Raw genomic sequence first — 27,641 nt, forward strand, 5'->3', positions numbered from 1 at the left:
TCCAGTGAGCTCACACATGTGTGTAGTGAGCTCTGGGTGTATGCGACCTTATTCTGTGCGTGTTACTACGTTGACTCTAAAACCAACCTGCGCTTCAAACGCCTGTAGTGATACATTGTAAAGCATCTCCCATTGAAGCACATGCATGGATATAGCTTTCTTTTACACCATCCAATTTGTGAAAACATAATTTTTGCCGCATTTGACCTCCAGTGATCGAGTTTTTAGCTGTTTGTCTGTTGTGTTCTTTTTTGGAATTATACCTGGAAATATTTGTGGATTTATACCGGTACCACTGACAGTATGATATAGAAGAGCAGGGACACATTTGGGTATCATGTAAGTAAGTATGCCACATGCATGACATGGAGAGTGTGTGTCTTTTAATCACTAGTGTCAGTAGTGACTATACAAAATTTCATTTTGTAGCATTGGGCCCCCGGCCGGGGCCCCCGGGATTAGGCCTTGAAGAAAAGTCAAAATTGAGTCCTCCCCCATCTCATTATATTGGTGAGATGAGGTGACTATTTCATCATTCGTTATTCAAAAATGAGATGAATTTTCATCTTGCTCATTTTTGAGGTAGTGTGCATTTAGGCTTTATCGTGGAATATATTTAAATACGAAGTGAGAATTCTGCATGCTTTGAACATATGTTTTATTATCATGAAACAGATCAAGAAATACCAGATAATTATGATTGTTTTATTCATGAATATTAATTATAAACCCTAGCTAACCATATAATAATAGTGGTGGATATTATTGCTGGTGGATACTCATGTATAACAACATTGGTGTGTATTTTCTGAGCTACATTTATTTTTGCGTTTTCCTCATTCCCAACAGCTACCGTGAAAATAGCAACAAGTGCGAATATATTTCTTGAGGCTTTTTGTGTATAGTTCAATCATGGAATCTTAGAATCATGAATTTAAAGGAGGATTTTGTGATCCTAGCATCCACTTTTTATGACATTTGTCAGTAGATATTCACGAAAAAAGCTTATTTCCAAAATTTCTTTTGATTTTGCATTTGCGAGTTATGCTTGATTATGTGTATTACAGTGCTCCATAGGCCACTGTTGTAATTTCGTTTTGGTATACCAGAACGAAATTCAAATTTGATGATATTTTTTCTAAACAAATTAATCTGCAAGAAATTTTTGGTACATAGGCCTAAACATTTAGTAGCCAGAGGCTTCCAGTGGTATAAAAATCTCAACTTTTTTTGAAAAAAGAGGGGGGGATGAGGCTGTGGATCACAAAATGCCCTTTTAAAGAAGTGAAACATTTCAAAATTGGCAAAGTATGGAAATTTCTACTTATACAATAGATTGAAACCAGGTGCAGAACAATAATGTTATGATGTTGGCAATGGTCTTGTCTAATGCATTCAATACATAGGTGACACTTACATGACTACTCTCTGTGGGCATCAACATGGGAAGAAACCAACTTGTGGTATATGGGTACATCCAAGTTTGCTGGAAGCAAAAATGGGATGGAAAAGTACAGGAAGTATCATCTTGATGAGTTTACCCTACCATTATGAACTTTGTTTACCATTTAATAGTAGTACATAGCTCAATGAGCTGCTACAGGAAGTTCATCACTGAAGACTGAAAAATACTAACATAGGCCCTACATTATGAATGTTAGCCTTCTAGCACATTTTGTAAAAGATCCCAAATAACTTATGTTCGTCGCTAATTGGCTAGTTAGTAAAATGCTAAATTGATTGAATGTGGATGGTTTCCGAAATTTGAATACCTCGCCACGTTGCCTGCATGAGAGTAAATTCAATGCATATACATGTATATATGAAATTTTTACACTGAAAATCACACTGATATCTGTAATGAACACTGAAAATTTAACACAAGTAATTACTTTCATGATTGCCTGTTGCTAGGTTGATTAAATTCAAAAAATGCCTAAATCTAGATCAATTTCAGGACATTCTCAGGGGCGGATCCAGGAATTTTCAATAGAGGGGGCGCCGAGCAACCGCCACTGCCGCCGTGACTCGGCGCCCACACAAAGTGCTTGGCGCCGCTCTGTAAAAATACATGAAGTCAGGCGCCGCTCTGCAAAAAATAGAGGGGGCTCGCGCCGGGTGCGCCTCTAAATCCGCCCCTGTTTCCAAAAATATTGAAATTGTGCTTTAAATTTCCACCATCCACTCACTCAAATTAGGAGCTAGCTTTCCCAGCCTCCACACAAGCAATTTATAGCTTGTCTTGAACTACTTTGATGAGGGCCTACATGTTCATGAACCCAATTCTTCAATTCTGTCCCATGTGTATATGTAGGCCTAGTAAATCATGGTTCAATTGTAGGCCTATATGCCCACCTCTATGACATACATGTGTGCTGTACGTGAGAAAGTTTGCGTATGTTTGAATTCATGCAAGTCTTCGGCTCTCGAAAGGAAAAAATATGTAGTATCTGTAATTTGTAAAAGAATAACATAGCATATGTAATTATATATTGTGTTTAACCAGGCCCGTGCGCAGGAGGGTGCAGGGGTGCAGCCTACCAGATCCTCCACCCCACAAATTTGCAGAAGTATAAAATAAATGTCCCAATCTTAGGTTTGTTATTTTTTGGTCAAAAAAGGTCCCAAATTTTGGGAAGAAGGTCTACTTTATGCAAAATTGCCCCCTTAGGGACGCACCATTAGATTCTCAGGGTGGGGGCGAAAAAAATATCTTCCCCCGACCCCAACTTCCTACCCCCCCTCTGAGTATCAAATGGTGCGTCCCTTAGTGTCCTGGAAAAAATACCCCCCCCCAAAAAAAAAAGAAGATTCAACAAGATGTTCATGCCATATATCATGCAGAGGGGCGGTGATATATCATGAAATAATGTCAAATTGAGAACTTTTGTATGCTTTGCCAAATTTGAACTGGATGTAGGACTACGTGTCTGCCAAAAAAATGTTGGTGCTGTAATATCTGTAATAAAAGTGGGAATGGTTGAAAGCTTTAAAAAAACTTAGAAATTTGCACAGATCCTGGAAAGGCTTGAAAATTAAAGCAGCAACATTATAGTTGAAATTGCTGCAGTGCAAAAAAATGCCAAATTGACCACGTTTACTAGTAGTAGTAGGCCTATACAGTTGTGAAGAAAGCCAGAAATCACTCAATACATACAATAGGCAAGACCTTTTATTTTTAAGTATTATTGACCTGAATTGTTTGGCTTTTCTTGCAAATTAATTGTCAATTAAATTAAATTCAATACAATCACCTTGAAATGACTTGATGACATGGTGAATTTGTTCATGTCACTTCAAATCATGTTCTGCATATTCAGGGTTTCAATTGAGGGGGTAATTTGACTTCACATTTTCATGTTTGTACAATTTAAGTATCATGATGGTTAAGAATATATAAAACACAGGCTCTGTACTGGGCTGCTGGTTCTTAGTGCAAATACTGGGCTGCTGGTTCTTAGTGCAAATGGGGGTACTCGGAACATATGATCATGTATACGGGTATGCAACACATGTTATCAATTTTGATATGGATGGGTCCTTTTTTCCCGAAATTTTCTGCTTTTTTGTTACGAAAATATCCCAATAATGCCTCAATCTTGACTTGATGGGTCCAAATTTCTGGAAAAATTGGTATTTAATGAGGGATGCACTTTCAACACATCTACAACCAAACAAACAGGGCTAGGTCTAGGCTTTAAAGAGAAGATCAGGCCCGTGCGCAGGGGTGTGAGACGACACCCCCCAAAAAAATCAGGTGTTTTCGCTTTTTTGGATAAAAAAGGTCCAAATTTTGGGAAAAAATTCCACTTTTCACAAAACTGCACCCCTCCCCCTTGGAAAAAAAGTCCACTTTTTCAAAATCATCACCCCGCAAATGAAATCCTGCGTACGGGCCTGGAGAAGATCAATATCAGCTCTTCTCCAACAACTCAATATTTTTGAAACATTTGGACAGAGTCCTCTTGTTTTTGATAAATGTTAAAAATTATCCGAAGTCAAAGTTGTGAGGAGTTTAATGTCCACTTTTGATATGCAAATGCCCGTGTTTTATAGGACGTCCTGCACCCAAAAAAGTGTATAAATTTACACTGACATGCCCATGCCATTGTGCAAAATGTGAATGCTTTTTCAGGCTAGAGTAACAAGATCCTGAGTAACAAGATATGGTCCAACACTAAGAGAGTGTTCAAGGAGAAAGTGCAAAGCTAACAAATGACTCCATTAATGATAAAATGCCACTAAGTGTGAACTATATAGGCCTAGGTGCTACCAGTATTGCACTGACCAGAACACAACTAATTCTTCTCAAGGGGTTCTAGCTATAGGGCGAGCCTTTTAAGACAAAAGTGCAGTGTGTTTTAAAGGTCATTTTTTGCTTCATCTACTGGAGAAAGAACATGCTGTTTTCAATGCCAATGTTCCAGGAATTAGCAGAGAAACTGGGGAAAACGTAGGAGGGATGCTGAACAGCACTTGGTATTTACAAACTTGAAGATTCCGTACTTTTTGTGGGTGGAAAAAAATATGCACTTTTGGAATTTAAGGAAGAAAAAATCCCTTTTGCCCATAGATTGAAAAACATGTAGGCCCTAAAGTCACAGATTTTGCATTTGAAGTGAGATTTTGCTTTCCCAAATAAAAAAATGTCCAATTTAAGAAATTGCAGCCAATGTCCCTCTTCGCGAGAAATTTGGTTTTAACTTCCTTGGAGATGAGATAGCGATGTCTCATACATAGTAAAACAGATCACATGAGTAATTTGTAAATTTTCAATTTGATCATGATATTGAAATAGACACCACCATGCAATTAATAATGCATTGCCATTAGTAAAATTGTGATACATCTTACATGGAGTAAAATTTCAATAAAGCGATGCAGTGATAGTATCATTAGATAAAGTTACCTAGTTCTAGGGGCTTCAGGCAGGAGGCCATTATCACCATTAGTCTTGCACCAGTAGCGGATCCAGGGTTTGAAAAATAGTAAAATTACGGAAGGAGGGGGGGGGGGGTTTCATTATTTGCTGAGGGGGCATTGCTGGTGCCCTCTCCTTCCTGGAGGCTCTGAAACAAAAGGTTCTTGATTTTTTTTCTTCAAGTTAAACGTTTCGAAGGGGAATCTCCTTCTTAAAAAGGTACTAAATGACTTTCAGAGAATCAAATAAGGTTCCTTTGCTCTCCTTTTACTTCAACATTTCTTCTGTGGACTATGGTTCCTTTTGGAAAGTTCTTTACTATAAAGAGTGCGGGGTGTTATGGATTGGGATTTCCTAGAGATAAAAAGGTACATCTGTGGGGTTAATGCATTCTGTTCTCACATCATCATAGTTTTGGCACAATCACCTCTCCAATAAATTCAACAGGTTGCTGTAGGGACTCTGCCAGTTTGTAGCCAAAAAATACATTGATGGCGTTAAAATAACCAAGTACAAATTGCATACTAGTTCAACTTTACCCTCAATCATTATTACCCAAATATTGTAGCAGTACACTTCCAAATCCATGACCCTTAACCTGTAATTCAACAGCACTCTAATCACTCAATTCTTGACACAGCTTTGCTAAATACACCAGAGTGCTGCTCTTGGGGGCACACCACTAAATAATCCTCCCATGAATTATGCCTACACATAAAAATACAATAAAGTAAGTTCATTTTTCTAACCCATGTGACAATGTTGTGAAAGTTTTGGTATCCTTCGTAAGAGAGCACGAAACAAATCCCAACTCTAATCCTAACCCTAACCCTAACCTTTATCCTAACCCTAACCATTACCCTAACCCTAAATCTTAACCTAAATCCCTAACCCTAACCTTAACTCTAATCCCATTAGTATTTTGTGCTCTCTTACACTAAGGATAAACCAAATTTTCGACTATATTTCCTTATATTATAAACGGTGAAATTTAATAAAAAAATTTATAGGGCCTACATATTTAGATTTTTAGATATTAGGCCAAGGAAAGTTGATTTTGAGTTTCCCGTCACCCGCCCTCACTTCATTTTCTGACCCTCACTTGAATTCATTATTGTGATTTTCCATAAAATACCAATGAAAACTGGTTATTATTTGCACAAAAAAAATTATGAATATCCCTTTATTTTTTGTGGAAAAATCAAAATCAAAACATACATTTTGCTGTCAACCTTGCAGACTCTTTGTAATATACTTTTGAATCTCATTTGGGCTAAACATCCATCTTCAAGTGAGTGAGCGGCAAATAACAACACATTTTACATGCGTGTTGGTCATATAATGAAAGGCAGACAAATAATGAATAATTCAATAATGAATATTGAAAAAGTTACCTCACTTGTTTTCAGAAATTATGTGACGGGAAACTCAAAATTGACTATTCAGGGTCCAAGTGCACCTTTTTAGATATGATCACCTTCGCATCAAGAGGTGTTATTTTTTTTTACCTGAGGACTCTTTATATTATAGATACAAGGTTAAACACCAAATGCAGTTCATGATTTAGTGTTGTGCTCCCTGCATGCCAACATCAAGGAGGACTATGTTTTATTTTAAGGTCAATGTTTGTATGTTTTTGGTTGCCAAAAATGCACCCTAGCTATGTGTAGAACTTTTCAATCATCAGCCGCAAGCCTAGTCTAACATGTGAGCCTAAATTTCACCCCTTAGGCGACAAAAAACCCAACCCTGTTCTTGGACTTGACCGACCCAGATTTTGCATTAATTTTTGTCAGCATCAGTGTGGTTTTTTTAAGGCATCTGTAGTATACATGGTATAGGCATATAAAAACCATTTTATTTATGGGAAAAGAGGAGCCTGATTTTGACTGAAAAAAAAACATAAAAGAGAGTAAAAAAAAAAATCTTATTTTGATTTCAGATTTTGTGGGTTTTTTGCCTAAAAATAAACAATAACAAAACACCTCATGTGTAGGCCTACTTGAAAGGTCCGTCCACATGTAAGGATAGGGATTTTGTTTTTCCTTTTTCATCACCTTATTATCCAAGTCTTGGAACTGAAAAGCGCAGAGGATACTAGCATAGACGCTGTGGAACTTACACCTGTAGATAAATGGAACATTGATTGAAATTAAGTCAAATTTAATTTTAACTTGACCATATTCTTTCTGCTTTTATTGCAAGTTGCATCATCTCCCTAGCCAGCTGCATGGCTGATACAGACATGATCTTGAACTCAAACCTTTGCCTGCCAGCCAACCATAGCTCCTTGAATCTATAGAGACCTGGAATTATTGATTACTTTTTCCAGGAAATTTAGTATCAGGGTACCATCCATTTCCATAATGATCTGAATATGTACACAGCTGAGTACTTTACATCAAATGCATTTTCTGAAGACCTTTTTTTTACAATGCAAGTTGCTCATGGCGGGAAGCAAAAAATTCACCCAAAATTTGGTATTCGTTTCCGAGTTCAAATAACTTTTTTTTTAAATGTGCTAGTATTCTATTGTAACATGCATTGCTTTAGGCTTAAAATTAATTATTGAGAACTAAATTTGTATATCTTTTTCACATTTTCACATTAATAATAGAAATGTTATACTTCCGCTGTGCGGAAGTTTATTGTTCACTGCTGCTGTAAATAGCATCCGCCAGGCACTTCCGCCCATAGAAAGCAGAGTATTCCTTGTAATTTGATTTCGGCGTCTAGTTGCAACTGAGAATAAAACGTTGCTGTATTGATGAATATTGATTACCAATATGCAGAAATTTGATTTAGTCTTTTAATTTAATGTGTAACATGGAGATGAAATAAATTGAAATTGAAGAAGTATGTGTAGTAGGATATGCTCTTTTTGAAATGTAAGCTATACCATACTACAATGGATGTAAACATCTCAAAAAAAGTAACTAACCCCCCTTAAATAATGACCATTATTCAAAAACGGGTGATTGTATTACTAATCTGTAAAATGCGTTGGAAGCAGAATTTATTTCTGCACATTTTGACACCTCATTTGTTGCAATTGACTAAATATTGACGTCACAGCATACATTTAAATCAATGTAGCCCTAGATTTGAAAGTTGCAGTAAATTTTATTGATTTTGTATTCAGTACAATGGAAGGAAATCTGTGTAATGATATCTGAGTGTTTTTGTATTGTATGCATGTGCTACATTATATTGACTGGTGTTTTATTGTTTTCTGGGCTATCGTATCAAATGAGGTGTCAAAATGTGCAGAAATAAATTCTGCTTCCAACGCATTTTACAGATTTGTAATACAATTGCCCGTTTTTGAATAATGGTCATTATTTAAGGGGGTTAGTTACTTTTTTTTGAGGTGTTTATCTTCTTCTCACAGGTTTCCCATATCCCTGTATACAGTAGAAGCATGTTCTTATATTATACGGAGGAGCACCTGGGCATGTTTCTAAATAAAAAACAATAGATAAATAAATAAATTTTGGATTTATATAGCACATTTTTCTAGAGGGTTCAAATTGCTGTAATATTGCTGCCATGGTGAATCATCACAATCAGATTGCATCAAAAAGGGTGGTTGCAGCCAAAACCCGGCACAAACCTATCCGCACTTAGATTGTAACATCCACCATTTATCTGTGCAGCTCCCCAAATTTCATTGGATGAAGGAAGTTTTTGATAACCAAACAACTAGTCACAGATTTTGAAAGTAGGAGGAAACACAAAATCCCAGAGAAAACCTGCGAGAGCAAGCATGGATCGGGATAACCAAGTGCACATACAGTCCTTGGGCACGGCTGGGGCTTGAACTGGGGACTCCTGTGGTGCAAGACGAGGGAACAACCGCCGCACCAACTCGCTTTCCCCAACACACCCCCAGTCACCCACATATGCCCCCCTATACAGTATAGTTTAGGCCTCACACACAGTTGAAGCTACAGTTATAACTGGGGTAAATCTCCTTCTGCTCACAACTGAAGATTTAATGTTAATAATCTTAATTTTTCTTTAAAAAAGCAGTGTCCATCACTGAAATTTTTTCATATATTTTAAGGTGGAACTTTTTTTGTCCAAATTTGCAGGCTTTTTGTGCTCACCAACTCAAAGCAAATACAACTGAGTTTTTAATAAAGTCAGACAAAACTGTTTGCTTACATATAGGACCCCAAGTCAGAAAAATGAGGGAAGTTAAAAATACCAAAAAAGAATTGGTGCAGCCAAATATGATGTGCAAAAATGATAAATTTTCAGTTTAAATGCATCCATTTGTTTCTTTTCGCCAGCCCATTCGGGCTGGTACCTGTTTCAGGTTTGGGGTCAGTTTACTCAAGAGATTATATTTTAGTGGTATTGGAATGATTTTTTTTTTTACTTTTGTGGTTAAATTTTTTTAAATATTTTAATTGATTTGTTAGGAAAAGTAAGTATGTTTTGCCGCTTTCAACGAATCTAAAACGATTGAGTATTACCAAAGTTATGTTTGAACTAATTAATTATGACTTTAAAAGTTTAAAGGCCTAAATGTAACAATAATAGTTAATATATATAGCATCATATGGTCAGCAGAAGAAAATCTGACATCACCTATGATGTCATATCAGTGTCCTTGACCGGGCGTCCTTACTCCTTGACCACTGAACAGAGTGATATCATGTTGATAACAGATCTATAGAATCAAAATCTTCATCATATCCTCGGATCATATCACAGATTCTCAACAATCTGTGATCATATGGACCATATTGATGTGAAAGTAGTTATCTATCATATCCTGTGTCGCTTTTATGGATAAAAATGACTCAAAATGTTATTGATGAAATGGTTGCTATCATAAACATCAGTTTTGTCTTTTCAACGGAAAAATCCGATGCAAAATAAAGTTTTTAGGGCCTAGCTATAATATGGGCATAATTTATGCATATAGTATTGAACAATGTACCCCATTTGACATGCACTTATAGATAAATAAATTGTCTTACTTTATTAATTTAATAACTTCTTTATTATAAATAAAATGACACATAACTATTTGATTCATAAAATTACATTCAACAAAAATGATTGAAGAGAAAAGACACAAGGCACTAGGCAGACTGTTATAGAATGGAGTATGTAAGATGCCATGTCCATAGCTTCGCAGGGAGTTTCCGACTAGCAATCAACATGATCAGCACATTCAGAAAAACACAGTTTAAGAGTGAAGATTGTAGTGAGTAACCAGTCCTTTATAAATGTGCTGGCCACTATCTATTATAATATAGTAGGCTTAAACTATACATTGCGAATTAATTAAGTTATTTTAAAATAAAATGTACATGTAAGTTAACTCAAACCGGCAGTGTATATATCGAAAGCAGTGAAATCGGACATTCCTAAGCGAAGATATTGAGTTCGTAAGTTCTGGTATTACAAAATTGGAAATTGAGATATCGTGGGTAAAAAGTTGAAAAGACAAAAAAAACCAACGACAACAACAACAACAACAACAACAAAACAAACAGACCAGAACAATTTGGAGTACATGTAATGAATTAAAAGAGTTGACATGAGATTAGGAATTAATGTTTTCTGCTGTTTCAGTGTGCATGTTCTCATCGTTGATGGTTTGGTGGACTGTCATGTAGATGTAAGCGTGATCCTAAAAATGCCTTTCACATTGACCAAAACTAATTACAAGACCTCTTCTACATTGAGGCTGGCTTTCCTTTTAAAGGGAATTTTTATCAAACAATAACCAAAAATAAAATCAATTTGTAAGAATAATGTGTCATTTATCATATGGTAAAGTCATTTAAAGCTAATAAGAGGGACCCATGGGAAATCACCAGGCAATCCCAGCCTCATCCCTCTGGGATCATTAGTGAGAAAATGGACCCTAGATTGCATGGCTGGCTTATTGTTGAATCAACAGTTTATGAGAAAATTAAAGGGACATTCAGGCCATATAAAATTAAATGTTTTGGTTCATGTCCCGTCCAGTCTCAATTTCTGAGATTTGTGAGTTGTTGTCCCCCCCCCCCAAAAAAAAAACCCCAAGACTTTGGAATGCTTTAGAAGATCTTATACAGGGAACAAGGAACACTTCCCAGCCCTTTTGTGGTATAATACTAATAGAGGATAAGAGGATTATCCATCAGAATCTCACATTTGGAAAAAAGGAAACAGACCTCCTCCTTTTCCTCAAGCACTTTTGAAAAACACCGAAAACTACTAACAATGGTAAATTGACATTGAAGGGAAAAAACACCTCTTTCCCTCATCAATTCATAAAAATTCTCCAGACAAGAACCAAAACAATAATTTTATATGGCCTAATGTTCATAGAGAATTAAATGCTTGTATAATGATGATGATGACTGATGATGAAGATGATGGCAATGATGATAACACATTTTGTAATGAAGGATGATGGTGATACTGAATTGTTGATGATGACAACAGGTTACTCATGTCAAACATTCTTTGCACTGAGTAAAATCCCTTTTTCATAAAGATAGGCTACATAACTTAAATTGTGGACTGCAATTTTGCTACATGTTAGAAAATCATTATTAATCTTGACTCATCACATTCTTTTCTAGAATTGATAAGTTGTGGTTTTAAATCTTCTTATACATTTATACATGCATGTAGTTTCATCAATACAAACACGTCAACGGATTTCATATGATGCATTTGCTCTTAAAAAGAGGTGGGACTTCATAAGCAAAATCAGATATATATCCAAAAAGGCTGCCTTATGTTATGTATGTATTTTTTGTATTGATTATTACTATTTCTATGCAATGAGGTACTTTAATTGTTAATTATAGGCTAATTGTTAATTAGGCTAATTACACTCTTAGAAAAAAGGCTTCCTCCAGGGGAAACCTTTAAAGCTCTCCTCCAGGAGGAACCTTTGAAGATTACCCAACGATAAACATTGGGCTAATTCTTAGAAAAAAAGGCTTCCTCCAGGGGAAACCTTTAAAGCTCTCCTCCAGGAGAAACCTAATTGAAGGTTGCCCAAAGCATAGCTCACCTAGGCTAAAGTCCGGTTCTTACTCCACATCGCAGCGTGATGCGATGCTATAAAAACTGAAATATGAGCCAGGTTTTTACGAGCTCGGCGGTAAAAAATCTCATCGCGCAGTGGAAATTTTGGTCCGCGATGGAGTTGGATTTTGTTCAACTTTATAGCATCGCGATGTGATATCGCAGCCGTGCACGCTTGTGATTGGCTGCTGGATAATCAAGGTCGGCAGAATGACCATAAAAGGAGATGCAGACCCACATGCTTTTAAAACCTCAGCAGCATCGCGATGAAATTAAAATGTATATTTTGATTTCATCGCTCGATGCTGCGAGGTTTTAAAAGCATCGCAACATCGCATCGCGCTGCGATGTGGAGTAAGAATCGGACTTAACACACTCTTAGATAACACACTCTTAGAAAAAAGGCTTCCTCCAGGGGAAACCTTTAAAGCTGTCCTCCAGGAGGGACCTTTGAAGGTTGCCCAAAGAACCCAAAGGTTGTTCCATTAATTTTTAATTAAAGGTTTTCCAACAGTGGTCAGATTTAGAACCCATAGAATGTGTGTGGGTGAACATAGAGAACTCTGATTTCCTGAGGGTACTCCCTTCCAGGACAATAAGGCTGAAGTTTCACCTCCTTTCCCCTAGAGCCTATGGGCCAATGATTATTGGGTGTGTGTATCCTTCGTGTGAGAGAATACCAAACAAATCCCAACTCTAATCCTAACCCTAATCCTACCCTAACCCTAATGCCCATACACGTTCAATTTTATTGATCAATATCAAAGACCCTAGATACAAGAGTGGACCCAAAATCTACCATTGAACATGCACAATGGTAGATTTTGTATCCACTCCTGCATCGAGGGTCCCCAGCAATATTGATAACCCTTACCCTAACCCTAATTTCTAACCCTAACCCTAACCCGACCTCGAATCCTATTAGTATTTCGTGCTCTCTTACACTAAGGATAAACTGATTATTATGTGATCATTATAAAAAAAATGGGGTCGAAATAAGATCGTCTGAAGTGTAAGGGGCAACTTTGTAAATTGCCCCTTGTTAATGTGTCTTTGTCTCCAGGTGCAATTTCACATCAACCTGAGGCAATTCGGCAAATGCAGACAAATGAATGTTTAATGTGCTGTTCTTTATGACCCTGTTCATATTAGAAAATTTTCTTTTTTAACGAACCTCGAACGAAGATTAAAAATCATTTTTTCCTAATGTATACACACTTTTCTTCCTTTGACGAAGATTAAAATTGCTTCGTTCAACGAAGCTAAAAAGGTTCTTTCTGTAACGTGTATGCTCGCTTTGTTAATTCGTTTGAGCTTTGTTAATTTTCATGAAATGTGTATAGTGCAATGTCTTTGTTTGATCTTCGTTCAGCGTAATGTGTACACATGCTTAATTAGTTAATCAAGATTAACTTATCTTCATCAAAAAATTTTCTAATGTGAACAGGGTCTATGATACCAATAAATGGTAACCTGTTTCAGCAGGACCAAAATTGCCCCTGGCTCCTGCTTATTTCGAACCCTGATAAAAAAAAGATTTAAACACTAAAATATAAACAAGGCAGCCATGGCAATATATCATGTTCTGCACTTTAATATAAACTAGTTAGGCCTATGTATTAGCTGTGAAAATGATGTGGTCAGGTCGTCATCACTGCTCATTTGTTGGGTTTATGGAGCGCAACCGGTTCTCTCTTTGCTATTGATTTTATTGTTAAAGTGTTTTTAATCAGAGTAATAAAAAGCAAAGTGATTGGAGCTCAATTATATCATTAAATATGCATGAGAAATCGATACTTATCGTCCCGGGTAAGTCAATTTTATTCAACAAAGTGGCTATTTTTAGCAATGTAAAGTAACATGATTTGAATGCCGTGTGTGTGCAGTTTTTAGAGGCTTTTCATTTCTAGGGTTAGATTGTTTTGCGTGTTTGTGTGTTTATCTGCGTGGTCTGCATGCAAGGGCTAAGGACACGCTTGCAGATGTTTGTGAATCTGTTGATGAGATGAACAAGGAAAGATGCATGAAATGAGGTGAAGGAATGGACAGCACTGTGGTTCATGATCGATTCTAAGCATTTTTTGTTAACTCTGAAGAAACTTGACTGAGAGAAAATACTTGTGAATGAATGTAAGTAACTCACTTGCTAAATTTTCTCAATTGATGTAGATTGGGGGGAAGATTGTTTCCCATATAGCACTTCCACGTTTCATCTTTGGACTTGATAGTTCCATCGCCTGCCTGCATCACCTTGTTTATGCCACATCAGAATGTCATTTTGCAAAAATAATTCAATATTATGCCATTTTATAGAAAATTTTAACAGTTTCCAATCAGAGCAATAAAAAGCTCAATTATATCATTAAATATGTATGAGAAATCGATACTTATCGTCCCGGGTAAGTCAATTTTATTCAACAAAGTGGCTATTTTTAGCAATCTAAATCAACATGATTTGAATGCCATGTTTGCGCAGGTTTTAGAGGCTTTTCATTTCTAGGGTTAGATTGTTTTGCGTGTTTGTGTGTTTATCTGCGTGGTCTGCATGCAAGGGCTAAGGACACACTTGCAGATGTTTGTGAATCTGTTGATGAGACAAACAAGGAAATATGCATGAAATGAGGTGAGCTAGGGAGTGGACTGCACGGATTAGTGATTCTAAGCATTTTTGGTATATTCTGAAGAAACTTGACTGGGAGTACTTGTGAATGAATGTAAGTAACTCACTTGCTAAAATTTTTGAATTGCTGTAAATTGGGAGAAAGAATTTTTATTGTAATTTTTTGTATGTCAAGCATATCTAGGCATTTAATCAAGGAGATAACACCAGACAAAACTTTGCAACATAGGGCTCGTATATTTTGCCTTGGTCTTTAGTAATAAATTAATAATATATTCATGCATAAATATTTCATCAAACTAGTTGTATTTTATTGAGGTGATTAAAATCAAATTTCATTTTTCTAAAAACCTAACTTTTGTGTATCTTTGCCATAAATGTTTTTCATGTTCATTTTCATTTGACAATGTAATTTTGCCTTTGGCTCAATATAGTCTTCAGATCTGTGCAAATCTCATTTTGTGAAAAGCACCAGTTAATTTCTTTTGAAAGGGCTGCAAATGTTTGAAAGACTGCATTTTATGCCCTTTAAAACTTTTATTTTCTGGTTCTCATCCGTTGCCCCCTCAATTTCTGGGATTAGTCAAGATTTTTCAAATTTTTTTAGATTTTTTAAAAATTTGAAGACTTTGGATCACTTCAAGTCTTTTTTTAGTACTCTAGGGGATTTATCCCTCAGAATCTCACACTTGAAGAAAAAACAGGCCTCCTGGTTTTCCTCAAGCACTGTTGCAAAAGACAAGAAACCTATATCAATGCTGATTTTACATTGAAGAAAAACAAAACAAGAAAAAAAGTTCCCTCTCTCATTAATTCTTAGGATGGAGAACCAAAATTTAATTTTATGTGGCCTTCAAAAATGAAAGTTAATAATGACTGGTCAATATGCAAACTGGATGTGTTTTTTTAATTTCAAAAGTTTTTAATTTCTTTGTGTGAAATCTTGTTAGGAATTCATGATGAAGCTGCTCATTGAGGGGTCATTGACCTTTATATAAAATCAATGGTCACTATTTCATGCATTTATAAAAGTTCCAGAAATTCCATTTGACCATAGGCCAGTCCTGGCAAAGCAAAGAATGCCATTGTCCATTCACTCCATTGCAGTAACTGGACACACACAATTTAGTTGTGTTAGGAGATCTCTAAATGGAAGATTGATGGGTCTTCCCTTCAGGCATATCAAGGTCTAGGATTGATGAAAACCCTTTCTTATGATACCTGTCAAATGGTATGTTCAGTACCATTTTTTGATTAAAAATGTTGAAACTTTAATGTTTAACATTTGTGTGGAAATTTGCCCTAAACTGAGCACAAATGGGTGTAATTTTGGTATGTGATACTTGGATAGGCTGTGTAATTCTCTGAACAAATCAAGTAAAGATGGTTACTTTGGAGTCACTGAAATCAGTAACCAGTGTGTTAATGCTGCCAGGGTACTTTGAAAGTGGTATTTTTTTGCATGATTAAATTTTCACGCTGCAACAAGTTTGAATATTTTTACTTTTTATCACTTTTCATTTTGCTGATTTAAAGTTTACTACTTTGGACTAATCCTACACCACCTAGTCCGACGAGTAGGACCTTTTTTTTCTAAGTTACCAGACTATGTAGCCTATACACATTTCACACTATGATCACTATCTCACATGGCGCAAGAAAGACGAATCGCGAAAGTCCAGTGACCGCGCCGCCCAAACCCTTCGGGAGGGGCGGTTAGTGGATTTTTGTGGTTAATCTTTCTTGATCGATCAGAGTTAGAGTATAGTTGGTATAAACTAAGAAAAATGGTACAGCTTTTCTCTAATTTTGAGCATGCCTTGAAGAGCACCAATGTGTGAAAATTAAAATAACACAAACATTTCCAGCTTATAGTATTTGGCTGTGAACTTGTAAAGGCTTATGGAATGAAGGATATGAAGGTCAAGTTTACAAAGCTAAAGGCATGGCCAAAATGAACTAAGCAGAATTTGAAAACTAATACATGTAGGCTGTATGTAAGACATGAGTGAAACAAGGTTTGGAAGAAGATAGTACAATCTGTCAGTTTAATGAAATTTAAAGGTAACATATGTGATATCCCAAATCGTGAATGCCCAAGAAAGTTGTAGGCCCTATATTTTCCCATTTTCTTTAGATTAAGGAATAAAAATAGTATTTACTTGACCAGGATTTGAACCAGGACCTCTGGGATTCAAGGTAGTTCAAGTTTGAGCAAAGAAATTTTATTGGATCATGATTTTTGTCAAAAAATTTCTGTCAACAAAAGTTTTCACTAGTTTGCATTAACAGTTAATAGCATTCTTTATTAAAAGCAGCAGAACTGTAAGATTATGAGAAATTTTTGTCCAAAAGCTTGACATTTTTATCAAAAAACATGAGATTTTGATGGCTAAGGGAAGACATGAGATTCACAGTTAATGTTTTTATACTCTGAGGTCGGTATGCACAAAAGAGTTAGACCAGGTCTAAAGTTAGACCTGGTCTATTAAAGTGGCATTTAGTACCAGGAGAAAGGACATTTTCCTTACATTTTCTTAAGTTAATTTGTATTATTTTTTTACTTTGCATCTAAATCTTTAGAATTTACTAGCTACTCTAGGAAGGAAATAAGAGTTAAGGACCATTCTTGATGGAATTAAAATCCACTTAGACCAGGTCTAACTCTTTTGTGCATGCGGACCTGAGTCTTTCGACTTGTGCTCGTCGTTTACCTGTTGGGCTAACAAGGGAGCTATTGCAAAGGTATCATGTAAAGATAAGGTGCAAGTTTAGTACATGTAGGCCTAAGATTCCAAAATATTGTGAAGCCTAACCTAGAAATTTGTGAACCGATAACCTAGACCTATATGCTCTAAAAGGTTTTGTCATACTATCATACATCAACACCCATGTAGCTTAACTATTATAATATTATAGAGTCAAAGGTGTTGGATCATCTGAAAGATGATATTTCACAAATTAGCTGCTGATGTATTACTTGTGTCACTTATGCGTTCCATCATCATTGTTCTGTGGGAAGGGGCACAGGAACTATGACTTCCTATAAAGGAGCCGTCTTGTTGTGCGTTATTATTATTTTCTATGACGGAAAAATGTGATACCATCATTGCAAGGAGTCATTTTAATGTGCATTATAAATTTTAAATTTTAATCTTATCTATACCACTTAAAGCAATAATGTGTGATTTGCATAAAGAATAGATTCCTATTTAAATTTTTGTTTTCACTGATCACATTATCCTCTTTTAATTTCAGTCCAAACAAATTAGGTATAACGAAGAAAATTGCGATTTCATTCCAGCGCCTACAATGCGTGTACTACGCTCGCCGATCGTAACATGTAATACTGCACGGAGCATCACGTTCGACGCGTGTACACATAAAAGCGGACATCCACGCGAGATGTTAGCAAGCAGTCGATCGATGAACTCTGAATAAAACCAGGTCGACCCAGTTTTAATATAAAATGTTAAACTTTACTGTTATTAAAGCACTTCAGGCTTAGTCTTTTTACACCACTGGGCATTATAATTATGCAAAAAGTAGAAATCTGAGTAAAATTGAGGGCGTCGCTGTGAAGCAAATCACACATTATGGCTTTAAAGAGGCAAATATATGCTAAAACTTACATCCTAAGATGTAAACAACAAAGGAATACATTTTCTCAACCAAATCTAAAAATGAATACAAAGGACTCATCTTGATTGTCACAAATGTAGGCAGCACTACTAAAAATGACTATAAATGAAAAGAACATTTTTTCTAGCAATAAACTTTGTAGTGTAGATTAAGACTGAAACTAGAGAGCCTGGGAAAATAATCTAGTCAATATTGATATTAAATAGTAATAGTAGAAATATGAGGCGCACAATACTATTTTGAGTTGAAAGTTTAAAAAACTGGCAAGTTGCTTGAAATCGAAATACTTAAAGATAAAATGTTTTATTTTTGTTTTTATTTTGATTTGGGGTTAACTTACCCGTATGTCACTGATAGTTCTAAAAGTGATACATATTTGATCTTAATGTTGTGATTTTTGATCAAGATGGATGAGTTGGTGTCATCGTGATGACACTTTGGCAACTAATAGAGCTAAAGATGATAAGAGAAATATCTTAAAAACTCCAAATTGGGGATGTCTTTTTTAAAGGTAGTTCTTGTTGTAGGCTATACTCATGGCACCATTTGTTCTATAGTGATACATACTTGACCCTAATGAGGTGATTTGTGATCAAGACAGATGAGTTGATGTCATCTTGATGAAACTTTGCCAAGCTAATAGAGCTTAGGATGATAAGAACTTTGAATATCTTAAAAACTACAATTGGATATGTCTTTTTAAAGACAATTCTTGTTTGTAGGCTACACTCATGTCAGCATTTGTTCTATAGTGATACATACTTGACCCTAATGAGGCGATTTGTGATCAAGACAGATGAGTTGATGTCATCTTGATGAAACTTTGCCAAGCTAATAGAGCTTAGGATGATAAGAACTTTGAATATCTTAAAAACTTCAAATTGGATATGTCTTTTTTTAAAGGTAGTTCTTGTTGTAGGCTATACTCATGTCAACATTTGTTCTATAGTGATACATACTTGACCCTAATGAGGCGATTTGTGATCAAGACAGATGAGTTGATGTCATCTTGATGAAACTTTGCCAAGCTAGAGCTTAGGATGATAAGAACTTTGAATATCTTAAAAACTACAAATTGGATATGTCTTTTTTAAAGACAATTCTTGTTTGTAGGCTACACTCATGTCAGCATTTGTTCTATAGTGATACATACTTGACCCTAATGAGGCGATTTGTGATCAAGACAGATGAGTTGATGTCATCGTGATGAAACTTTGCCAAGCTAATAGAACTAAGGATGATAAGAGCTTTGAATATCTTAAAAACTACAAATTGGATGTCTTTTTTAAAGACAGTTCTTGTTTGTAGGCTATACTCATGTCAGCATTTGTTCTATAGTGATACATACTTGACCCTAATGAGGTGATTCGTGATCAAGACAGATGAGTTGATGTCATCGTGATGAAAATTTGCCAAGCTAATAGAGCTTAGGATGATAAGAGCTTTGAATATCTTAAAAACTACAAATTGGGGATGTCTTTTTTAAAGGTAGTTCTTGTTGTAGGCTATACTCATGTCAGCATTTGTTCTATAGTGATATATACTTGACCCTAATGAGGTGATTCGTGATCAAGACAGATGAGTTGGTGTCATCGTGATGAAAATTTGCCAAGCTAATAGAGCTTAGGATGATAAGAGCTTTGAATATCTTAAAAACTACAAATTGGGGATGTCTTTTTTAAAGGTAGTTCTTGTTGTAGGCTATACTCATGTCAGCATTTGTTCTATAGTGATACATATTTGACCCTAATGAGGTGATTCGTGATCAAGACAGATGAGTTGATGTCATCTTGATGAAACTTTGCCAAGCTAATAGAGCTTAGGATGATAAGAGCTTTGAATATCTTAAAAACTACAAATTGGGGATGTCTTTTTTAAAGACAATTCTTGTTTGTAGGCTACACTCATGTCAGCATTTGTTCTATAGTGATACATACTTGACCCTAATGAGGCGATTTGTGATCAAGACAGATGAGTTGATGTCATGTGATGAAACTTTGCCAAGCTAATAGAGCTAAAGATGATAACAGAAATATCTTAAAAACTCAAAATTGGGGATGTTTTTTTTCAAGACAGTTCTTGTTTGTAGGCTATACTCATGTCAGCATTTGTTCTATAGTGATATATACTTGACCCTAATGAGGTGATTCGTGATCAAGACAGATGAGTTGATGTAAACTTGATGAAACTTTGCCAAGCTAATAGAGCTTAGGATGATAAGAGCTTTGAATATCTTAAAAACTACAAATTGGATATGTCTTTTTTAAAGACAATTCTTATTTGTAGGCTACACTCATGTCAGCATTTGTTCTATAGTGATACATACTTGACCCTAATGAGGTGATTCGTGATCAAGACAGATGAGTTGGTGTCATCGTGATGAAACTTTGCCAACTAATAGAGCTAAAGAAGATAAGAGAAATATCTTAAAAACTCCAAATGGGGGATGTCTTTTTAAAGACAATTCTTGTTTGTAGACTACACTCATGTCACCATTTGTTCTATAGTGATACGTACTTGACCCAAATGAGGTGATTCGTGATCAAGACAGATGAGTTGATGTCATCTTGATGAAACTTTGCCAAGCCAATAGAACTAAAAATGATAAGAGCTTTGAATATCTTAAAAACTCCAAATTGGGGATGTCTTTTTTAAAGGTAGTTCTTGTTGTAGGCTATACTCATGTCAGCATTTGTTCTATAGTGATACATATTTGACCCTAATGAGGTGATTGGTGATCAAGACAGATGAGTTGGTGTCATCTTGATGAAACTTTGCCAAGCTAATAGAGCTAAGGGTTTATGCTGACAGGATGTTAAAGAAGTTTTTCTTTTAAAGGCCCACAAAGGTTATTTGCTTCCATGAAAATGAATTCACCTTATTCCCGGTTCAGTTGTAAGAAGATACAAGGTCCTATAGGCCTACATGCGGATGCGGATAACCTAGCCTAATTCTCTGTGTCTATATAATCTAAATAGATTGCCTTCTTGATGAAACCATTTATTAATGGGTTCCATTATGCAACTCAGATTTGGAAATGTAATGGTGTTTGGGCAGCTGCAATTCGAGTCCAAGTTTCCACACACGTTGGAGTTTTTCCTCCCACATATTCAATATTTCACATTGATCCGCCAATCTGTGCCGAGTGCTAACACGTCGTCTGTAATGACTTGAATCTATCAAGTGGATAAAGGGCAAAGACATTTTGCTGTGTTCAATTTCATTGAAGACATACAATGGCTGCCCTGTGAAATATAACATATTTCTGGGCATATAACAGAAAATATTCAAAAAGTAGTAAAATTACCAATAGTGTGAGGGAGAGGGATGAATTTATGCCTTGGCTGCAAAATACCAGGACTAATTACCCTCCAATAGCTCCCTGTTATACCTGGGTGGAATGAGGCAAGCAAGGTAAAGCATCATGCCCAAGTGTACAATGCATTGCTGCTGCTGCGGGGATTGGAACCCATGACTACAAGCTACAATGTACATGAGTCGAACCATTGCCAGTTATGCCACCCTGCCTGCCCTTTAATTGCCAAGTTTTGCCAAATTGTTCAGCCAAATTAAAACACAATTGATCTGCAATGGAGTAACAATCATCAGTCCAATATCATTGGACCCCTATATCATTGGACCCCTCCCCCCCCCCCATCGGAACTCTTGCTGCCCCCTATTAAAAACTTGCGCAAAACTTGATATCCCCACCCAAAAAAAGTTCCCGACACTCCCACTGATCATTGGCTAATTCTGAACATTGCCATGAATAATTTTGCACTTTGCACTGGCAATTTGTAGCTTTGTGATCCGAGGGAACTGGGTCGGTTCCAGCAAAATCTTTGATTACATCTATAGATGATACAAGTCATCATGTTAAGTGCATAGATGCACGTCATCTAAACCCAGATAAAAAGTATGTTTTCAGGTGTTTGGTCACATACTGCATGTGTTTCAGGTTATTTTGTAATATTAGATGCATGATAAGCATAGTATCAAATTCACTGGCATAAGGGCTCATATTGAAATACCCTACCACGTTTTCACACAGAAAGAAGGCAGGATTCCCCTCGCTAAGCGCACGCCTCAGGAAAGCTCGGTCATAAAACGGATGGATTATATGCATCAGTGATACACCCTGCCCAGGATTTTAACAAAGAAGGCTAGCACAGGAAAGCTGCAGGATGGCGCACACCTTCCTGTGTAAGGGAATTTCAATATGAGCCCTAAGATAATATGCCTAGATTTATAAGGCCTACCATTTGTAAACCATTCATTCATGTTTGTGGAAATGTTCTATCAACCACAAAGTATAGCTATATACCTAATTGAAGACGGAATTAAAAAGACTAGTTGGCGAATGACGTCCAGACCAAAAATGCCATACTGCACAGGCTAGCAACCAATCACGCCACGCCTTTGTCCTGACGTGACGCAAACTAGTCTTTTTTATTTGGTCTTCAATTATAAAGACTAAATACACTGAACATACAGGAGTCGGAACCAGGAGCCATTGCAGATTTCAGATGAACCAGGAGCTACTTGCATTCATTTTTCTTCTGTGAGCTGTTCCTGCTCACATTAATATTAGCTCTAGTGAATCTACAAGCAATCAACTGTCTATGCTGAGGGTCTATGCTGAGGTAGTGTCGGCCGAAGGCAACGATGTTGGCGCTATGCGCCTCTTTATTTTGAATCTGATCAATCCAATAAAAGAGTGCAAAGACAGAGCGCACAAATGTAGTGCGAAAATGTCCACTTTTTGAGTATGTTTGAAACTTGACTTAACCTATAGGTCATTGTGAGGGTTCCCTTCAAGGGAATCCCCAATATCGTTCATGTATCCTGCTGGTGTACATGGAAAACCTGAAATTCTTGAAACGTGTAGTGCATGGATTACTCAGCGTGGGATATGCTGATATAAACATATGGTGTGTAAGGTAGGCCTTCTGGTATCAAAAAGGAATTTAATTTTTCAACCTTGTCAACAATAAGCACATTTTTGAGGCAAAATTGTTGAGATTGTTCATCATCATGCAGTGGCATTTTACATAGAAGTAGACATTGCTTTATCCTAGGCATAATGTGTTGCATTAAAATCACAACTTTGGCAGCTCATTCGTCGCTGGTCTAGTGATAAGGAGACTTGCTTTTTAATGTGATGGCGGTATTGTGTTCGATTCCTTGTCTCATCCCATTCTGCATGTTCTGTAAACTAGTCTAATTTGCTTTTTTTTAGAATGACTATTAAAAATAAATAAATGTTGGTGATTTAACGTGCGCTTCAGCAAGACATGACCTAATTATCAGCACACTTCAACAATTATTCCACTGCCATTAGGATACATCAGAATCATTTCCACTTCACCAAGTCCGCAACTGACGCTCAGGTATTCTCAGCGACTTAGATTGTAATTTAACCCCCAGCAGCTCCCCATTTTACACCTAGGTGGAGTGAAGCAATTGGGAATTAAGCTATCTTGCTCAAGGACGTAACGCAACACACTGTCCGTGGTGGGGTTTGAACCCGCAACCTTTCGATTATGAAGCTCACACCATAATCATTGAGCCACTGTCCTTTCGGTGGTATTTCGAGCTATTGGCAAATATGATAGAATATTATTTTCATAGTGACAAATCAGGACTGGAACATGGAAGTGGGTACTTTAGCATTGTTGATTCATACCTAGTATCAAGACTAGTATTTCATTTGAAAGTGAATTAACTGTTAGCATTGTACTCGGATGAATGTTTTTGCCAGGTTTATTCTATGTCCTTTTTTTTGGTCCTTTTCTATACTGTCATTCTTGTACAGAATAATTGATCATGGGAAGTTCAAGGTCTGTTGTCACTCTTATCATGTATAGTGTTTAATTTCCATATCTAAAGTATGTTATGAAAAAAGATTGAGGAAATGTGCATTCTGGGTCAAAATTTCAGTGGGGAGAAGCAAAATTCCAAAGATATCACAGTACACATCCTGTCTAAAAGCTTCTAAATTTATGATTTGTTTGTTGTAGATGATACAAAATAGATGATAAATGTGGTTTATTTTGGGCATAGACTCCCCAGAAACTGCAATTTATTTTATTTTTATACATATGTAATTTAGTTACACCAGCTTTTTCGGCATGGACCTGTTCAACCAAAATAAACCACATTTTGACCCATTTTTTCATAAAACTGTCAACATTTAGAGCCAAATTTTTGGAAGGTCATTTTGGGGTTACCATCATATGGGCATGAAACTTGGTGAGTACAGTCAACATTTAGAGCCACATTTTTGGGAGGTCATCCGGTGTCACCCAGGAGTCATTGGAAGGTTGTTTTGGGGTCATCCAGTTGTCATCTAAGGTCATATTCAGTCTCCTCTTTTAGGCTTGAAGCTTTGTATCAACTTGTGAGTGCCACATCGCTCCCTTGACATCGAACCGTGACATCCAAGAACCGCAGTCCATCTAGTTGTTACTGCGCTCGTCAATAAAGTCCAAACTCACGCTTACATAAATTCACATACGCATGCGCCATGTCATGCATTGCCCAACTGTGTGCACGCCATTTCTATATCAATACACAGATGTTATGAGTCTAATTTTGCCGAAGAAACTTTACCTCTCACTTTCTTTCTTCAGGATTTAGGGCCTACATGTTATCCTTTGTGTATTAAGGTGGTATTGGATGCATTTTCTAGAAATAAGGAAATGCTTTGAGCATGTTTTAAACAGATTAATTGAGTAGGTTTAAGTACACTGATCAATATGCCTTTTGTTTGAAGCAAATCGGACATACGGTTTCTATACTACATCAAATTATATTTTCTTTGTATCTTATTGTTTTTATCAATAATCAATATAGTTAATGAGCTAAAAGGACTGTAAAGGCTCATTAATATGTAATTTTTGCCAATATTTTGCTAAAAATCAATGCATAAATGTTCATGGTACTTTTATTTTGCATACTTTTGCCCTGAAACTTGGTCAAAGTGTTTCTAATATGTTCTAATGTATTATATAGTGAAGCCGCCCCCTCATTGCATATTTGCATAATTAATGAGCTAATTTGCATAAATGCTAATTAATTATGCAAATGAGGGCGGCTAGCTCATTAATTATGCGTAAATTATCTGGAAGTCATTAGGAACACTTTGACCAAGTTTGAAACCAATATTCTGTTAAATAAAAATGTTATGAACATTTATGCATTGGATTTTAGCAAAATATTAACAAAATTACATATTAATGAGCACTTTCAAGTCATATTAGCTCATTAACTGTATTGATTATTGATAAAAACAATACAATACAAAGACATTTAAAATGTATGTATTATGAAAACCGTATGTCCGATTAGCTTCAAACAAAAGGCATATGGATCAGTGTTCTCTGCCCTACTCAATTAATATGTTTAAAACATAAATAGAGCACTTCCAAAATGGGTCCAGAACCACCTTAATCATGGACTGAAAATGCATAGAATTTTATACAACTTACGAAAAAAAAGTACTGCAAACATTTAGGATTGAAAGTTGCTATCAATTGCCTGTTGGTAGCAATTTGTAACTTTGCATTATTATTCAACTTTTCCATCAGCTATAGGGCAATAGGGTCATGTCCATTGCTCCTGCTTCATAGTTCATTTCAAGTTCAACCAAATTGGTCTACATTTTACTGACATTGTGTGTGCCAAAATGGACTCCGTTGCAATGGCACAGTTCCATAAACCTCTATTTTAATAATAAAATACTTAACATTTGACCCCAAAATGTTAAGTATGAGTTTTTGTACCCAGCACATTCAGAGGTCATTTTATGAATGTACAAACATAATTGGGGTCAAATAACTGTGTATGTTGGATGAGCATGTTAAAGATACTCGTGTGACTGCGGTGGAATAATTAATATCAAATCTAAACCTCTTTTGTAGTCATCATCTAGATGAATATGAATCATATTGTAGCACAGATTTATAGCATGCTATGTTTCAGAGAATTGAAAGCAGGAATTTCTTGCCATCTGTCAGGAGTAGTCAAACTTCAAAGGAGAGCAGCAATCATTTTGTGTTTTCTCTGCCTGAAGTATCTAAGACTCTGTTCACATTAGAAAATTTTCTTCTTTCGACGAACCTCGAACGAAGACTAAAAATGTTTCGACGAAGGAATACTTCGTTTGACGAAGCTAATTTTATAATGTGTACGCTCGCTTCGTTCGACGAAGGAAAGTGATCATGTGACAAGTGACCTTCGCCAGCTTAATTAAATAATAGCCGGGCGTTAATAGCTTCGTTCGAGCTTCGTTAATTTTCATGAAATGTGTACAGTGCAATGTCTTTGTTCGATCTTCATCCAGCGCAATATGTACACATGCTTAATTAGTTAATGCAAGATTAACTTATCTTCGTAGAATGAAGAAATCTTCTAATGTGAACAGGGTCATAGAGATGTATTTGAAGATTTTTAATTAATATTTTCTCCTCAACTTTCCTACCAAAATGAGCTCAGACCATGCGCAATCTGTTATAAGCATGATATAAATGGGAGGGTGAAATTGGAGTAGGGATAGACTTTTGTAGCAGGCCAAAAAAGCAGACAATTTTTGGCACTATTTTAGTAATAGTTTTAACAAGCAACATTAAAGCATCTATGTCATGTCTAAAACTATAAAAAGAGCGTATTTAATGTGGGTCTTCAGGTACATGTACAGATGTCCTTAATGCATCAAGACCAATTTTAAAATGCAATTGACCAACCATCATAAGTTTCTTGCAATATTTTTGACAATCCATTAACTAGCTTTATTTTGAGCAAATTTATTTGCGCTCATCCGTCTACTTGGGGAGATGAAAGCCTGTAAGACAAACTTGTACAGAAAATTGAATATGGACTTGTGCTCAAAGTCATCATCCCTGGCTTCATCCAAGCTGACTTGCCAGGGAACAAAGTAGGTCATGCTACATGTAATATAGTGCAACAAGTACAGGTTCATTGACTGCCCTCAAAAATAAAATAGCAGTATCTAAATAAAGTTACCATATAGATACTGTCTATTTACTGAGAAAACAGATGTGATCTGCTCAGTGGCAGTGCCAGGAAATTTTTTGGAGGGGGCATTGAATTTCGGGGGGCAAAATAAATAACATGTGTAAATTGCTACAAAAAGTGGACATTTTTATAATTTTGGATTTTGCTATTGGGGCAAAAGTTATGACTGGGGGCATTTGCCCCCCCCCCTTCCCGCACTGGTGCAGGGGAGCGTTTCAAAATGCTGTATCGGCAAGTGACAGCACATAGCAGATACTGTGTGGTTATCTGGTAGGCAGATATGGTGTATCAATAGGGTATATTGCTGATCCATTAATTATCCTTTTCTGGTGCATTGTGGGATAGAAAAGGGAGCAAATTAGCGATCGATTTGCC

At 36.3% G+C, this 27,641-nt stretch overlaps 1 protein-coding gene across 1 annotated transcript in view; it reads left to right on the plus strand.

Moving 5' to 3' along the window:
- LOC140162811 (growth factor receptor-bound protein 14-like) overlaps window positions 1-27,641 on the plus strand; it is a 75,613-nt gene continuing 47,972 nt past the window's right edge. Inside the window, 1 exon segment of the mRNA XM_072186115.1 lies at window positions 1-343. The gene's annotated coding sequence lies outside the window, so the exon portion shown is untranslated.

Source organism: Amphiura filiformis, chromosome 10, assembly GCF_039555335.1.
Source record: "Amphiura filiformis chromosome 10, Afil_fr2py, whole genome shotgun sequence".
Lineage (NCBI taxonomy): Eukaryota > Metazoa > Echinodermata > Ophiuroidea > Amphilepidida > Amphiuridae > Amphiura > Amphiura filiformis.